Below are 11,191 nucleotides of genomic sequence, written 5' to 3' on the forward strand. Positions count from 1 at the left end.
TGCAACTTAAGATAAACCTTTATGATACCTAAGTCATAATATAGTTGATCCTAGATAATGTTAACATCATGAAGTTATGTGAAAAAAGGTTATTTTTAGTGAAAAGCAGACAAGATGTCAACAGCCATACTAGCAGCTCTGTGAGACTATACTTTTGCACAGAGGTGATTTGAGCTAAATGCTAACAGCAACATGCTAACAATGAAAATGTTAACATGCTGATGTTTAGCAGTATCACAAAAATAGTTTAAATAGGTTGAGATTAGTAACTGCGCTTTCTAGCAGTTTCAGGAGGAGGACCACACCTCAATCACCACTCCTGCCATTCTTATAAATACCCATCTCCTCTTCTTCGCTCCAGAACCGAGAACAAGCAACAGAGCCATGCTAAGCTACTATTCCTTAATGGTATTGCTACAAGGGACTTCATCCATTCGTCCAATTACGTCATCTAAAGAAGGGACATCTCGTTATCCCCATCCGACAACAAATTATTCGTACGATATTGGGACAATCATTTTCTAAGATTCTGTCAACCCACGTCTGCAAACCCAGCATAAGAGGCATAAGGATAATGTCAGGATATTTAGCATTCTAGCTTTCCTCCACAGCCCTTGCAGCAGCAAGTTCTTTCCATATTTAACTCCGGCCTTCCGTCTCAACCCATTCTAGCCGAGAGGCAATCATCAACTTCACCCCATTCACAACTAACCCTACAGGCCGGTAGAGCCTATAGGATGTAGGCTCTACTGGATGTTTTTTTTTTCCTGGGCAACTATCATGTTTTTCCCAAACGATGTACAGATTTTTAGGCATTCTATTATCTAAAACGACTTGCTGAAATGGGAAAAAATTCTATCCAGGGGAGCATGCCCACAGACCCCCCGAGGTTAGGCTAAACCCATAGACTGTATATAAGATATGGGCGTAGTCATCGTGACGTCACCCGTTGGTTTGTGGACTACCGTTCTGAAGCATCGAGTTAGGCCGATAGGGCTCCGCCATGTTGAGTTTTTGCAACCAAGAAGTGCCCGGAAGTGACAATACGGCGGAGCTAACGGCCGTGTGCGGAGCTAGCTAGCTTGCTTAGCTAGGTGCAACTGTAACTCACGTTAACTGTCATTTTAACTGGGCTTAAAACTAAATGTACTCACCAGAGAAAGTAAACAGCCAACTCCTAATAAGCTTTTTCAAAGGTGCTGGTTAAATTTACACAGCGCCGAGGGTACGAGTCTGCTCTAGCCTGATTGACAGGTCGCTATGGTAACGACTTGTCAATCATAGATAATCCCGCCCTGAAACATACTCTGTTTGTGGTCTAATTTAAAATAAATGGGACCATAATTTACTAAATGAACATCATTTTGTATTGAAGAAGACTTGAAACTAGCGACTGAGACCATAAACTCATCAGGAAAGTGTTTACTGGGGTAATTGTTCAGCTGAGAAGTAGAGAAGGTCATTTTCCCATTATTTCTAATGGAGCCGGACTTCTTTTTGAAACCAGAAGAGTCGCCCCTTGCTGGATTTTCAATAGAATACAGGTTTCAGGGACTTCTGCATTCGCTTCATATTGTGGATCAGAAGCTTTCCGCTTGGCTAAACCCCAAATGTTTACGTCTGCTGTTGCACCTGTCTTGGACTCTGTTGGGTTTATATGTTTCCAGCATCACCTCTGTTGCCAGTTTATAATTTGTGAAGAATGAAATGCTCTTTCTTAGCCACTTACTACCAAATTATGTCATCACCCGTTGGCAGGAAGTAGAGATTATCAATGACTCAATGCCGAGAAATGTGTGGTGATTGGCAGGGATGATTGGTGATGATATCATCTGAGAAATTTCAGCACTTCTGGTTTGGATGGTGATGATGATGTCACTGCCATTGTGTGAAGGCTGTGTGCATGTGTGTGATATCATCACGTCCCACTGTGAGTAATGCCTACCCCAATCAGCACAAGGATCACACACAGGCCACACACAGTGTTCTGGCAGAGCTCTTGTCCAGCCGCTGTGTTAAAGGCCAGACATAAAAGTCAAATGTCACGGTTGTAAGTTTCTGTTCACCTTGCGGAAACACAGGATTCAGCCTGAGCGTCTGTGTGACAAGCTTCTGCCAAACAGCTGACAGCAGGACGATCTGAAACCACACAGCACCGCGTACACTGTTAGGGGAGGACAGGAGAACGGTGTATGTTGCAGAATGAATGTATATAGTATATATAATGTATACAGTAGACAGTATACAGATCATACGGGCAGTTGAATATATGTTTTCTGATGTAATTTTAAAGTAATAAGATCAAGAGATATTTTTTCATTGTTTAATAGTTTTTGGATTTGTTGTTAAGCATTCAGTGAAACAGCAGGACCAGATAATATAGGAATTAAATGCTGATTTGTACCTTGTCTTCACCGGCCGTACAGTGAAAGTAGTACGTCAGCAGCACAACAGCATCAGCTGCAGTAAGGAGTCACACTGGATCTGTTCAGCCACAGTCATGCTGTACACTCACTTTTTGGCATTTCTCATATACCAATGTACAATCATGCACAAATAAGAATATATAAGACTAAGAATAAAATAGACTTGAAGACATTGTTTGAAGCAAAAGAACTGTGCAACACTGCTACTTCTCCCTTGTTGATGTGGGTGTGGGTGAAGCTTACTCGTTAGCACTCTGCAAGAATAAGCAACTGAAGCTGCTACTTTCTCCAACAATCTATGTGACTTTGTGTCAATTTGTTTGTACCTCAGGCGCCCCCCTAGCTCAGGGCTTAAGACACCAACTATGAACCTTAACGTCCCGGGTGAGTCAGACCTTTTGCTCCTCTGTCTCTCTCCCTCATTTCCTGTCATCTTTCTACCGTCTATGATAAAATGCCAAATATTTTTTGTACCTGTACTCTTTGAGGCAGGGGTCGCACAAAAATGACAATACTAATCATCTCTTACACAGACAGGTTTTCATAGCTACACATCCACCTGTAAAGACCCACCCTGACTGAAATCTGTCTTTTGATTTTTGTAAAAGCCAATACAAAAACACTAAAGAAAAGGAGAAAAGCTAATGGCAGAAAGGCATAAATAACTTATTAAACTGGCCATAGACAATAACTAAATTAGCTAAATCACTCTCTTAAGTGAGGTATGACTGACCGGAAAGAAGGTTGTTTTGCAGGATCTGAAACTACAGGATATACTTTTAGTCATCGGTCCTTACAAGTGTGTTTTCAGTCTGCTGACACAAAATTCAGTGAACACAGCGGACACCTCCCCAGTCAGCACCGTGGATGGCAGCCATGACACCGTTGATGAGGTTTGTGCATTTCTTTATGAGTTAAATCGTGCTATTACTACAAATGCTAACCCTGTTCTGTCACAGTAATGGAAGAGGACAGTGGAGCAGTGCGAAGGTCTTTAATTTAATAAAGGTCTCTTAATTTGTTTAGATCTTTAATGTCATTGTGCTCACAACAGTGAAGTCAGTGTGCATAAAAGTTCAATAATTATAAGTAAATAAGAGCACCAACATACATACTTTTATGTACCAACCAGGAACAGTTTGAGACTGGCCAACCCTCAGATCACTGGATGACCTGCTCTGCGACTTGGCTGAAAGTTTTTATTTATTCCGCACAAAATTCTTTTCCAGAAAAACATAAAGTGCATCAGTTACTACATCTCCATATCATTTTATCACTAAATTCCAGCCCAATATCAAGTGATTAGAACAGCAGATGTAGGATTTTGACCTGAATCTATGTTGAGTCCCTACTGTGTTATTTCAATCATCATTAAAAACTTGAAAAACAGACATAGACTTACGAGAAATATGTATTACTTTAACCTCTCAGGGCAGAGCTCACTCCCCCATAATCCTCTCTATCTCGCTGAGTGTTGCTGTTGAACCCCAGCCAATTGAATAATGCCTCTGCCTAGTCAACCAAGTGAAGAGTGGGTGTATGTGTGTGTGTATGTAACTTAACTCTTGATATTAGCTAATTTGTGAATATTTGAGCAGAGGGAGCTTACAGCACACAAACACACACACACCCCTAGTGTTTTTACAGTTTCTCAACATATCCCCAGTGCAGCCCTCTGAAGCTCTCTGCTGCCAGCTGAATGCTCAGGCAGGAGGTCTGCAGCCTCCGCTGACCCCCTCAGCGACCCGTGGGAGCCTTTTTTCAGAGAACTGTGGCTCTAGTGTGTAACACTGAGCACTATGCGTGGTTTGATCTCCTGCTGGTCTCCTGCTGCAGTAAACACAGAAACACACCACCAGGGATCGAACAGTTATCAATAGTTCATCAACTGCCATGAACTTTAACCCTTCAATGCAGATGCACTAGTAGACTCCGCAGCCTCTTCAACATCTTGTCAAAAAAATTATTTTCAGCAATGCTTGGTTGAATAAAAACTCTGTATTTTTGATGAAAGCTAAACAACCTTTTTTTACTTTCATCAGCACAATGGTCCAACAAGCACATTTTTATGCATATTTGAGACATTGGATACTTCTGGTGGGATTTCAGCCAGTTTCTTACAAAAACCAAAGAACTTTCCACGAAAGTTACTTGCAACCTAAAGAAAAAAGGAATTGCTCAACCTTTTGGGAGAAGAAATATTTACACAAATTGAGACCACAAATTTTTAAAGGTTGGTGGAGTATTTAATTTTGGACAGAGCCAGGCTTGTCCAACTGATTCCAGTCTTTATGCTAAGCTAGGCCAACTATGTCGCATTTAACCGAGGTAGGACATTCTGCTGCAATGAGGGAATCAGATGCAGGATTTTGGACATATTAAAGGTAAAAGTAGAAATGAGACTACTCTCCATCTAAATCCTATAGAGGGCAGCATATCAAGTTGTAACTGCGGCTAACTGCCATTAGCTAGTTAGCTCTGTTAGCCATGCTGACTGAGTCCGGAATGGGCACCAGAACCAGAGCTCTCTCCCAGTTGACAGAACACAGCCTTCGAGGCCAACGTAGGCCAGTTTGACAACAGGAAATACAGTAACAAGGTGATTTACAGCAGCTCTGACCTGGACTCTCAAGGTACAAGTGGTATTACAACAGAGTGCAGGCAGGGACTGGCTGGTTAGCATGCTAAATTCAATATCTCTGCAACACAATACACACATATCTTTTGCCGTGATGCTAAAACTGTTACTTCCTCACATTCTGTTGATAATGTTCATTTTTTAATGTTTTAAACTAAAATCAGTGTAAGATCTAGCCAGATCTTACATACTGTACCTTTTAAAGACCAAACACACCAATGATTCACCTACACAGATGTTTTAACTTACATTGCTTGATCAGACCTCTTCTTAAGGCTTTGTGGGTGAGTTCAGGCTGGTGTTTGGTGGCAAAACAACTGTGTGGGTGTGCAGGGCTTCTAAAGTATGTTTAATTATAACAAAAGCTAAAAGAATTCAATCTTTGTGAAATTAATTCAAAATCAAATAGACTTGCTCCAAGTGTTCATCCATACGTTGCTAGTAGATAAACTCATTACTCATAGCCACATTTCCAAAAACTTGATGTATTACCCTAAAGTCACCAACCAAAAAGCGTTACCTGCCTGAAAATGCCTAACCATTTCAGTCTTTACATTCCTGATTAATGAATGCTGACAGAACATTCAGGTCAACACCTGATAATACCAGTTCAATACAGTGGTTGAAAACAATTTCTGGGGATTAAAGCTTCCCAGGCACATAAAACAGCCTTATGTTTTAAAAAAGAACTGCAAAGAGCAGCGTGTCACTTGGGGACTTGGTGAGACAATGAAATCCAGGCCAATTTTGAGTTAAAAGTTTGAAGTCTTGTCATACTCCAAAAAGCTGCAATGTGTAATATGAAGATGGTCTTTACAACTCTGGAAAGTTATTATAATCATCTTAGAATGAAATCTACCAGGAATATGCATTGTAAAGCTGAGACAACTTTTTAACAACTTAGCTGTCAGGGATGCTGACTGACAAGTCTTTATGGCTGCTTTTTAGACCTATGAGAGTCGGATATCCTGCCTTTTTTCTAATTTACTGCATAAAGTTGTGGAAAACATTAAAGACAAATACTACTGGAAATATCTGAATCATCATGTTTAGGAAAAACTAAATCTTGGTGACACAGGAGTAACTGAACTCCCAACACACACTTTATGGCTGACAAGAGTGCTTTAACTCACTTCACTCATCATCTCCTAATCTGTACTCACACACACATGCATACACTCACACACAAACTCATAAATTGCACTGTAGGTTGACCACAACGCCACGTACACAAATATGTGTATGCCATACTGTATGCAAGCTCTCTCTCTCTCCCACACAGGAGTGGACACACACACATACACTCACGTCCAACTGGGTTGTTTTTCTAAGGGGTGTTTATGTAAAGGAAGCTGGATCCTGAAACTCTCTGCATACTTCACATTTATGAAGGTTGGAAACGGCCCGACTGCTGATATGATTACACGAAGAAGCAAGCAGGAAAAATCTCTGACATTCTCATATGGAAGCCATTATCCTTTCTCAACATCACTTTCTCTCTCTGTTTATCTTTACCTTCTCTCCCCCCATTCTCTGACTTTCTCTCTTTCATTCTCGTAATTTCTCTTCTCATTTCTTTCTTCTCAGTTTCTCACATGCTGTTTGTGTTTACGAGTGTTTTTCTTGAACAAGCTGCATGCATGTGTATCTGCCGCCTGCTGTGAATTGTTTTGTGTAGACACAAGCATCAGAAGTGAGGCACACAAATAAACACACACACACACACAAGTATAGTGGAATGGTTTGATTAATGGCTAGTTGGCCTGACTTTTCTCTCTGGATCAGCCAGTGTTAGACATTATAAACCCATAATTCACTATTAACACCCCACCAGATCTATGTATGTGTGTGTGTGTGTGTGTGTGTGTGTCTTTCTCATAAGCCCCCTCCACCCTTCAGTCCACTCCCAAATGACATCAGAAGAGTGAGGAGTGAGAACACAGTGCATGACTGACAGAGCCCAGGACGAGAGACGGGATAAACCCTGATGCTCTGTGTGTGACTGTGTGTGTGTGTGTGTGTGCGTGTGTGTGTGTGTGTGTGTGTGTGTGTGTGTGTGTGTGTGTGTGAGAGAGAGAGAGAGAGAGAGAGAGAGAGCTCTCACGCCCTGGATGCTGTAATGACACAATCATCTCTGGCTGAACAGAGTTGGTGTAGACAGAAAACATATACACAAACTGTCACACGCGCACACGCACACACACACACACTGAAACTGAGGTCCACCCTGCCTGACTGCAGCTCGGTTTCCAAACATTGCATCAAATTCCCAGAAATATGACAACAGAAACCTGAGAGGCCAGAGTTATTCTGTCGCTGACCTCCAAGCCCTGCACAGACTGGGTATGTTTCAAACTCATTTTAATCTGATATTTTACCTGATGTATGAAACTGACTGTCCCCTCTTAACATCAATATCTATAACATATTATTGATGATCAGAGCTCCAAAATCAACAATTTCGACAATCAGCATGTCCTGCTTTTCTGAGGTACACATTATTAAACTGTTGTAAATCTGTCTTTTTTTCATAGTTCTGACCATAATTACTATAAGTTACAGGGGTGGAACTACATGTGTTCTACTATTCATTCTAATTAACAGGGAAATGTTGTACATTTTACTCCGCTACATTTACTTGTCAGATACTACAGCTACTAGACACTTTGCAGATTAATGGTTTTAAATATTAAAAACATATAACGAGCATTTAAAATGCAATGTATTGTTACACAAAACCACCCAACAGAATAGGCAAAAGGTAAACTAAGCTCTACAGCCAGCTAGATCATTACAATGCTGCTTGTATGTTAATGAATCTGTAATTATAATACAATTATTGTACACTGTAACACTGACGGAGCCCATTTTCCTGCATTGTGTAGCTCATTAGGTAGAGCAAGTGGTCCATGGATCACTGCGTTCCTGGCCGGGTCCTGGGCATATACTGAACCCCAAATTCCCCCCAGATGATCAGGCCAACACCTTGCACTCTGTGTGTGTGAATAGGTGAATGAGATGCAAAATTTGTAAAGCACTTTGGATAAAAGCACTATATAAATGCAGCCATTTACTTTAAGCACATTATGCTGATAACACAGACTTACTTAAAGCAGCCATAATCAATATTATTACAACAGTGTAATGAATGATACTGTGAAAACAATGTGATAATGTGAAAAAGGTCTCTTATAGAGACAAACCTATGAAAAATGATCACCTGAATCTTCAACTCCACGAGCTTCAGATCATTGTTTAGCTGTCCAGTCATTAGCTTTTTGGTTGGTTTACTCTCACCATAGCCTCATTTTTGGCCACATCAGGCAGCTGATTTCAGTTAAAACCTACTGTGTGCTTGCTCAGCACCAAACTGCAAACAGACACTTTGTACTGCTTCTGTTTATTGCCCCCTCAGACTTATTTTTAGACTTGTTTTGCTGCTTCCTAGATCTCAGCAATTAACTCACTAATACTAATATGCATTAGGCTATATTACTGATATGATTGATTACAAAAACTAAACAAGATACAAGTTGTAATGAAATGGTATTTTCCTTTAGACTTCGTCTGATGACACACAACATAAACAGTATGCATTATTTTAAGTAGCTCCAGTCGCTGGTTAGCAAAAATAGAGAAACAATATAAAAGCCACTCCCAGTATAAAAAACAGATGTAAATGTAATGTACATGTAAGAAAAAACTGAAGCCTTTACAAAAAAACATGCTGTGGCCTGTCCATCTCCCATAAATAGAAAAGACCAGGGTCTATTTAGGAAAACTTTCACATTTGCAACACAATAGTCCGAGGTCTACCGCACATCACTCCACCAGAGAGGAGCAGGAGGTAAAGAAAGACAGACTATGAGAGCAGAGACACGGGGAGAAACAGACACACAAAATAAAATAACATCTGGCACAGACAGAGGGGTCAAATGCCTCCTGGACTTCTCTGGAGTCTTACATTGTTTTACTCCTGTGGTTGCAGCATTGAGTTCTGGTTTGGGTTAGGTCTGATATGTTACTCTACTGAAAACATTGGCGTTGCAGTGGGACAGCCTGGGAATGTGGCGGGGAAAACACAAGAAAAATGAGCTGAGAAATGTCTGTTTGTTTGTCACGGAGAAGAAAAAGGAGCGTGAAACCATCAGAGTTCAGCTCAGGGGAAAGTCTGAGCTTTCATTTACTCTGAGCCCTTTCGTCTTTCTGGATTTGCATTTGTGGGCTTGTATGTATAGAAGTACGCTTGAACTTCTAGCTAGAGTGAGGGCGGGTTTTATCTCCACCCTGCGGTGTGAGTGGTGGTTTGCGGTCTGTGTTGATGGATTGATGAAGGCTGCTCTCCTGCAGTTGGTTGAAGGGTTAATCCATCATTCACCTGTCCAGGTGCACAACAGACATTTACTCTCCTCTCACCTCATCTAACTTCTCCTCCTCCCTACACCTCAAACCTATTGCCTAATGATTTTCTTCTGCTAATGTTGACTATATACTCAAATATAAAGCACTATTTGCATGTTACAATCTCAAAATAAGCTTTCATTAGCCCACCAGAATATTGTAATGACTTGTTTTTTGGCCTACCAGGGAGAAATATTGACCAACAGCTTGTCCAAAATGTTGCAACCACATTACCACATTACAATCTACCCCACATTACTAGTTCTTAAATGTCTTCATCTGCCTGCTGTAGTGGCCTTACACCACAGCATTCAGTACGTCTGACATGCTGAACAGCTGTGACTCCCACAGACAGCTCAGGTCTTTCACATACCCCCAGGACACAATCAAAATCTGCTGAATTGGCATATAGTTTTGAGGTGACGGAGGGGTCTGCTTGCTGACCTGACATCTGCACTGAATCATGCTCATTCAAGAAAAACATATTGGCTCACAACCTACACATGATGCAAGAGGGAGAGTGTTTTACATTTTGCTTGTTTAGACTATAATCCTTAATTTAGAACCTGCATCATTACTGTCATGTAGAAATGAAAGACTGAAATGTTTGCATGTTTTCTGTCAATACAGTACAGTACAAATTTTGACATTTGAAAAATTTTTTCAATGTGCTTATAGTTTTTCTTTCTGTTAAAATACACAGAGGTTTTTTTGAAAATAAAATAAACTTGAACTGTGCACATGCTGTACATTTGTGGTCTTGTACTGTAAGTCAAACATGGCAGTGCGGCTGCTGGCAGACCGCCACGCTAAAAATGTATGTGCTCGTGGTACTGCAAAGGGTTTCGGCACTAGCATCCATCACGTGGCTTACATTAATAGAATATGCTGCAATCCCCTCTCTGGCAGATCATGTAAAACAATTTGCATCTTATGTATGTCTTTCAGAAGGATTTTCATATGGGCCTACAGGCAGACAGACACATGTTTGTTCAGTACGCACAGTACACAACAGCAACTGGATGTCAGAGAACAGGATCACCCACGTTGCAGTGCAGGAGCAGCTTTTCAAGGTATTGCGTTGGCCTTACTTCCAGTGTTTCTGAGCAGCACCTGCAGTCGATTGTGACTGTCTGGCACCTTTCATGGGCCTGAAGTAGAGGTGCAGGCTACAGTCATCAATTCTTACCAACTCGATTGTTGCAAATGGCAGCATTTGACACACCACACAAATAGCATTTTAGTTTGCATGGCTGCAGTATAAACTCATCTTAGCAGCATCACTACCTTGTTTACAACAACCGAGAAAAGCTTGTCTTAAAAAATATCATCTTAGGAGACTTAGGTTCTATTATAACACACAACCCTGCAGTCCTCTTGTACAACAACCCCTTCCCTAGTTCCCTTTCTCCTTCTCTTCCTTCACCCCCTCACCCTTTTACCCAGTGCTTCCCTCCATCGCTTGTCCCATTCAATATATGCTGTAAACCAGTGTACTATGTTGGTGGTGGTCCAAAAGAAACCACACACACACCACTTTCTGTGAACCATGTGGAAGCCATTGGTGTGTAATCTGTTGTAATTGTGTTGTATTTGAGAGAGAGCTGGTCTACATTACCTACTTCATTACCACATGTGTGTGTGGGGGTGGGGGAGGTGGGGGGTGGGGGGGGGGAGGTGGGGGGGGGGGGACACGGCCAAGTAAAAGAGACAGAGGGAGAAAAGG

This window comes from Micropterus dolomieu, linkage group LG23, assembly GCF_021292245.1.
Source record: "Micropterus dolomieu isolate WLL.071019.BEF.003 ecotype Adirondacks linkage group LG23, ASM2129224v1, whole genome shotgun sequence".
Lineage (NCBI taxonomy): Eukaryota > Metazoa > Chordata > Actinopteri > Centrarchiformes > Centrarchidae > Micropterus > Micropterus dolomieu.